Source organism: Salmo salar, chromosome 18 (genome assembly GCF_965601325.2).
Source record: "Salmo salar chromosome 18, fSalSal1, whole genome shotgun sequence".
NCBI lineage: Eukaryota > Metazoa > Chordata > Actinopteri > Salmoniformes > Salmonidae > Salmo > Salmo salar.
This window is the reverse complement of record NC_138308.1, coordinates 79,019,078-79,025,761: the sequence shown is the minus strand read 5'-3', so window position 1 is coordinate 79,025,761 and position 6,684 is coordinate 79,019,078.

Here is a 6,684-nt window from a genome sequence, read left to right as displayed (position 1 = left end):
CATGAACGAGGGGAAAAAATATATTTACGTTCGTTCAAACATGTCAAACGTTGTATAGCATAAATCATTAGGGCCTTTTTTAACCAGAACATGAATAATATTCAAGGTGGACGAATGCATTCTCTTTTATAACGTATTGGAACGAGGGTACCCAACATGAACTCGCGCGCCAGGTGTCTAATGGGCCATCATCGTTCCATGGCTCTTGTTCGGTCAGATCTCCCTCCAGAAGACTCAAAACACTTTGTAAAGGCTGGTGACATCTAGTGGAAGCAATAGGAAGTGCCAAAATATTCCTCAGCCCCTGTGTTTTTCAATGGCATAGGTTTAAAGGTAATACAACACATCAGGTATGTCTCAGGGTTTTGCCTGCCAAATGAGTTCTGTTATACTCACAGACACCATTCAAACAGTTTTAGAAAATGTAGGGTGTTTTCTATCCATATATAATAAGTATATGCATATTCTAGTTACTGGGTAGGATTAGTAACCAGATTAAATCGGGTAAATTTTTTTATCCAGCCGTGCAAATACTGCCCCCTAGCCCCAACAGGTTAATCTAACCACACTGTCCGATTTCAAAAAGGCTTTACAACGAAAGCAAAACATTAGATTATGTCAGCAGAGTACCAAGCCAGAAATAATCAGACACCCATTTTTCAAGCCAGCATATAATGTCACCAAAACCCAGAAGACAGCTAAATGCAGCACTCACCTTTGATGATCTTCATCAGATGACAACCCTAGGACATTATGTTATACAATACATGCATGTTTTGTTCAATCAAGTTCATATTTATATCAAAAACCAGCTTTTTACATTAGCATGTGACGTTCAGAACTAGTATACCCCCCGCAAACTTCCGGGGAATTCGCTAACATTTTACTAAATTACTCACGATAAACGTTCACAAAAAGCATAACAATTATTTTAAGAATTATAGATACAGACCTCCTCTATGCACTCGATATGTCCGATTTTAAAATAGCTTTTTGGTGAAAGCACATTTTGCAATATTCTCAGTACATAGCCCAGGCATCACGGGCTCGCTATTTAGACCCCCGGCAAGTTTAGCACTCACCATAATCATATTTACTATTATAAAAGTTTCATTACCTTTTGTTGTCTTCGTCAGAATGCACACCCAGGACTGCTACTTCAATAACAAATGTTGGTTTGGTCCAAAATAATCCATCGTTATATCCGAATAGCGACGTTTTGTTCGTGCGTTCCAGACACTATCCGAAATGGTAAAGAAGTGTCGCGCGCATGGCGCAATTCGTGACAATAAAATTCTAAATATTCCATTACCGTACTTCGAAGCATGTCAACCGCTGTTTAAAATCAATTTTTACGCCATTTTTCTCGTAGAAAAGCGATAATATTCCGACAGGGAATCTCCTTTTCGGCAAACAGAGGAAAAAATCACAAAGGCGGGGGCGGTCGGGTCACGCGCATAAGCCCAGAGTCCCTTGATCGGCCACTTGAGAAAGGCGATAATGTGTTTCAGCCTGGGGCTGGAATGACGACATTCTGTTTTTTCCCGGGCTCTGAGCGCCTATGGACGACGTGGGAAGTGTCACGTTAGAGCAGAGATCCTTAGTAAAAGATAGAGATGGAAAAGAAGTTCAAGAAATGGTCAGACAGGCCACTTCCTGTAAAGGAATCTCTCAGGTTTTGACCTGCCATTTGAGTTCTGTTATACTCACAGACACCATTCAAACAGTTTTAGAAACTTTAGGGTGTTTTCTATCCATATGTAATAAGTATATGCATATTCTAGTTACTGGGTAGGAGTGGTAACCAGATTAAATCGGGTATATTTTTTATCCAGCCGTGTCAATACTGCCCCCTAGCCCTAACAGGTTAAAGTCACCCAGAATTGTGAGGGGTGAGCCATCCTCAGGAATGGAACTTATCAAGACGTCAAGCTCATTGATGAACTCTCCAAGGGAACCTAGAGGGCGATAAATGATAAGGATGTTAAGCTTGAATGGGCTAGTGACTGTGACAGCAAGGAATTCAAAGGAGGAGATAGACAGATGGGTCAGGGGAGAAAGAGAGAATGTCCACTTGGGAGAGATGAGGATTCCAGTGCCACCACCCCACTGACCAGATGCTCTCGGGGTATGCGAGAACATGTGGTCAGACGAGGAGAGAGCAGTAGGAGTAGCAGTGTTTTCTGTGGTAATCCATGTTTCTGTCAGCGCCAAGAAGTCGAGGGACTGGAGGGTAGCATAGGCTGAGATGAACTCTGCCTTGTTGGCCGCAGACCGGCAGTTCCAGAGGCTGCCGGAGAACTGGAACTCCACGTGGGTCGTGCGCGCTGGGACCACCAGGTTAGAGTGGCAGCGGCCATGCGGTGTGAAGCGTTTGTGTGGCCTGTGCAGAGAGGAGAGAACAGGGATAGACAGAGACATAGTTGACAGGCTACAGGAGAAGCTACGCTAATGCAAAGGAGATTGGAATGAAAATTAACTAAACAACTGGGGAAGCGAGTGTCGTGTCTTTGGCTATGCCGGATTAAGTGATATGACATGCTAACCTATAAAATGATTTCTCTGTAATTAATATTACCTGATTAAGCTAATCATTGTAACTGGTTTTATTACCAAAATATGGTTCCTTTCCCCATTTGTTTGATGTTCCCAGACTCTCTATATTTAACACAGGCTATTCAAGTCCTTCAGTAGGGTCAGAGAGAGAGGGGAAGGGAGAAAGGTATTTATGGGGGGGTCATAAACCTTACCCACAGGCCAACGTCATGACACGAGAGAGCAGGGCCTCCCTCACTAACCATTCACTGAAACACTCAAATATAACTTTTCCAACTTCCACTTTAGAAATGATAATTGATGTAAACTACAGTGGTTCAATGTTTCCAGGAATAGGCTCAAACTTAGTTTGTTCAGCTAGTTAACTTGGTACAGTATTCTTCCGCGAAACCCACCCAGTGCACCGTATCCTATGACGCCGTAGCTAACTAGCATGCTAGCATCCAATAACACACGGTTAGCACCAATACTTGGTTACAACAAACAACCAATGGATCATTCGTGTCCGTGTCTAGTTCCTTTCATAACGCAGAAGTAATTAAACGTTGGCTAGCTAACACAAAGTCAGTCCTGCTAGCTACACAAGTGGACTACACAACTTGAAAGTTCAGAAAGTTAAGCTTACGTTGCAAAAATCTTATTGACTAAAAATGATACAGTACTGCTAGCTGGTAGAGTTGGCTAGCTAGCAGTGGCTGCGTTTACCTTTATCTCTGATACAAAGACAACTATGTAGCTAGCTAACATTACACTAATCAAATCGTTCCGTTGTAATGTACTTAGTTTCTACAGTACTGCTAGTTGGTAAAGCTGGCTAGCTAGCAATTAAGTTATAACAGTTACAGAAACCTGAATAATAGTCTACTTCTCAGATAGAGTTCAGTGTGTCAAATTGGAGGGCTTGTTGTCCGGACCTCTGGCAGTCTCTATGGGAGTACCACAGGGTTCAATTCTCGGGCCAACTCTTTTCTTTTCTCTGTATATATCAATGATGTCACTCTTGCTGCGGGCAATACTCTGATCCACCTCTACACAGACGACACCATTCTGTATACAATCACCAGCAGCAAGAGTGACATCGTTGATATAGACAGAGAAAAGAGTCGGCCCGAGAATTGTACGCTGTGGTGGCCCCCATAGAGACTGCCAGAGGTCGGGACAACAGGGCCGCCGATTTGACACACTGAACTCTATCTGAGAAGCAGTTGGTAAACCAGGTGAGGCAGTCATTTGAGAAACCAAGGCTGTTGAGTCTGCCGATAAGAATACGGTGATTGACAGAGTCGAAAGCCTTGGCCAGGTTGATGAAGACGGCTGCACAGTACTGTCTTTTATCGATGGCGGTTATGATATCGTTTAGTATGTACCTTGAGTGTGGCTGAGGTGTACCCGTGACCGGCTCGGAAACCGGATTGCATAGCGAAGAAGGTACATTGGGACTCGACATGGTCAGTGATCTGTTTGTTAACTTGGCTTTCGAAGACTGCAGGGCAGGATGGATATACAGTATCTCACAAAAGTGGGTACACCCCTCACATTTTTGTAAATATTTGAGTATATCTTTTCATGTGACAACACTGAAGAAATGACACTGCTACAATGTAAAGTAGTGAGTGTACAGCTTGTATAACAGTGTACATTTGCTGTCCCCTCAAAATAACTCAACACACAGCCATTAATGTCTAAACCGCTGGCAACAAAAGTGAGTACACCCCTAAGTGAAAATGTCCAAATTGGGCCCAATTAGCCATCTTCCCTCCCTGGTGTCATGTGACTCGTTAGTGTTACAAGGTCTCAGGTGTGAATGGGGAGCAGGTGTGTTACATTTTGTGTCATCGCTCTCACTCTCCCTCATACTGACTGGTCACTGGAAGTTGAACATGGCACCTCATGGCAAAGAACTCTCTGAGGATCTGAAAAAAAGAATTGTTTCTCTACATAAAGATGGCCTGGCCTATAAGAAGATTGCCAAGACCCTGAAACTGAGCTGCAGCACAGTGGCCAAGACCATACAGCGGTTTAACAGGACAGGTTCCACTCAGAACATGCCTCGCCATGGTCGACCAAAGAAGTTGAGTGCACGTGCTCAGCGTCATATCCAGAGGTTGTCTTTGGGAAATAGATGTATGAGTGCTGCCAGCATTGCTGCAGAGGTTGAAGGGGTGGGGGGTCAGCCTGTCAGTGCTCAGACCATACGCCGCACACTGCATCAAATTGGTCTGCATGGCTGTCGTCCCAGAAGGAAGCCTCTTCTAAAGATGATGCACAAGAAAGCCCGCAAACAGTTTGCTGAAGACAAGCAGACTAAGGACATGGATTACTGGAACCATGTCCTGTGGTCTGATGAGACCAAGATAAACTTATTTGGTTCAGATGGTGTCAAGCGTGTGTGGCGGCAACCGGCTGAGGAGTACAAAGACAAGTGTGTCTTGCCTACAGTCAAGCATGGTGGTGGGAGTGTCATGGTCTGGGGCTGCATGAGTGCTGCTGGCACTGGGGAGCTACAGTTCATTGAGGGAACCATGAATGCCAACATGTACTGTGACATACTGAAGCAGAGCATGATCCCCTCCATTCGGAGACTGGGCCGCAGGGCAGTATTCCAACATGATAACGACCCCAAACACACCTCCAAGACGACCACTGCCTTGCTAAAGAAGCTGAGGGTAAAGGTGATGGATTGGCCAAGCATGTCTCCAGACCTAAACCCTATTGAGCATCTGTGGGGCATCCTCAAATGGAAGGTGGAGGAGTGCAAGGTCTCTAACATCCACCAGCTCCGTGATGGCGTCATGGAGGAGTGGAAGAGGACTCCAGTGGCAACCTGTGAAGCTCTGGTGAACTCCATGCCCAAGAGGGTTAAGGCAGTACTGGAAAATGATGGTAGCCACACAAAATATTGACACTTTTGGCCCAATTTGGATATTTTCACTTAGGGGTGTACTCACTTTTGTTGCCAGTGGTTTAGACATTAATGGCTGTGTGTTGAGTTATTATGAGGGGACAGCAAATTTACACTGTTATACAAGCTGTACACTCACTACTTTACATTGTAGCAAAGTGTGATTTCTTCAGTGTTGTCACATGAAAATATATACTCAAATATTTACAAAAATGTGAGGGGTGTACTCACTTTTGTGAGATACTGTAGGTCTATAACAGTTTGGGTCTAGAGTGTCATCCCCTTTGAAGAGGGTGATGACCGCTGCAGCTTTCCAATCTTTAGGGATCTCGGATGATACAAAAGAGAGGTTGAACAGACTAGTAATAGGGGTTGCTCTCACCCACCAATCCAACAGGTCCCAGACGTGCTCAATGGGATTGAGATCCGGGCTCTTTGCTGGCCATGGCAGAACACTGACATTCCTGTCTTGCAGGAAATCATGCACAGAATGAGCAGAATGGCTAGTGGCATTGTCATGCTGGAGCACCATGTCAGGTCTTCCCATACATGTCTTCCCTGTAACGCACAGCGTTGAGATTGCCTGCAATGACAACAAGCTCAGTCCGATGATGCTGTGACACACCGCCCCAGACCATGATGGACCCTCCACCTCCAAATCAATCCCGCTCCAGAGTACAGGCCTTGGTGTAATGTTCACTTCTTCGATAAACGCGAATCCGACCATCACCCCTGGTGAGACAAAACCACGACTCGTCAGTGAAGAGCACTTTTTGCCAGTCCTGTCTGGTCCCGTGAAGGTGGATTTGTGTCCAAAGGCGACATTGTTGCCGGTGATGTCTGGTGAGGACCTGCCTTACAACAGGTCTACAAGCCCTCAGTCCAGCCTCTCTCAGCCTATTGCAGACAGTTTGAGCACTGATGGAGAGATTGTGCATTCCTGGTGTAACTCGGGCAGTTGTTGTTGCCATCCTTTACCTGTCCTGCAGGTGTGATGTTTTGGATGTACCAATCCTGCACAGGTGTTGTTACACGTGGTTTGCCACTGTGAGGACGATCAGCTGTCCGTCCTGTCTCCCTGTAGCGTTGTCTTAAGCATCTCACAGTATGGACATTGCAATTTATTGCCCTTGCCACATTTGCAGTCCTCATGCCTCCTTGCAGCATGCCTAGGGTTCATGCAGATGAGCAGGGACCCTGGGCATCTTTCTTTTGGTGTTTTTCAG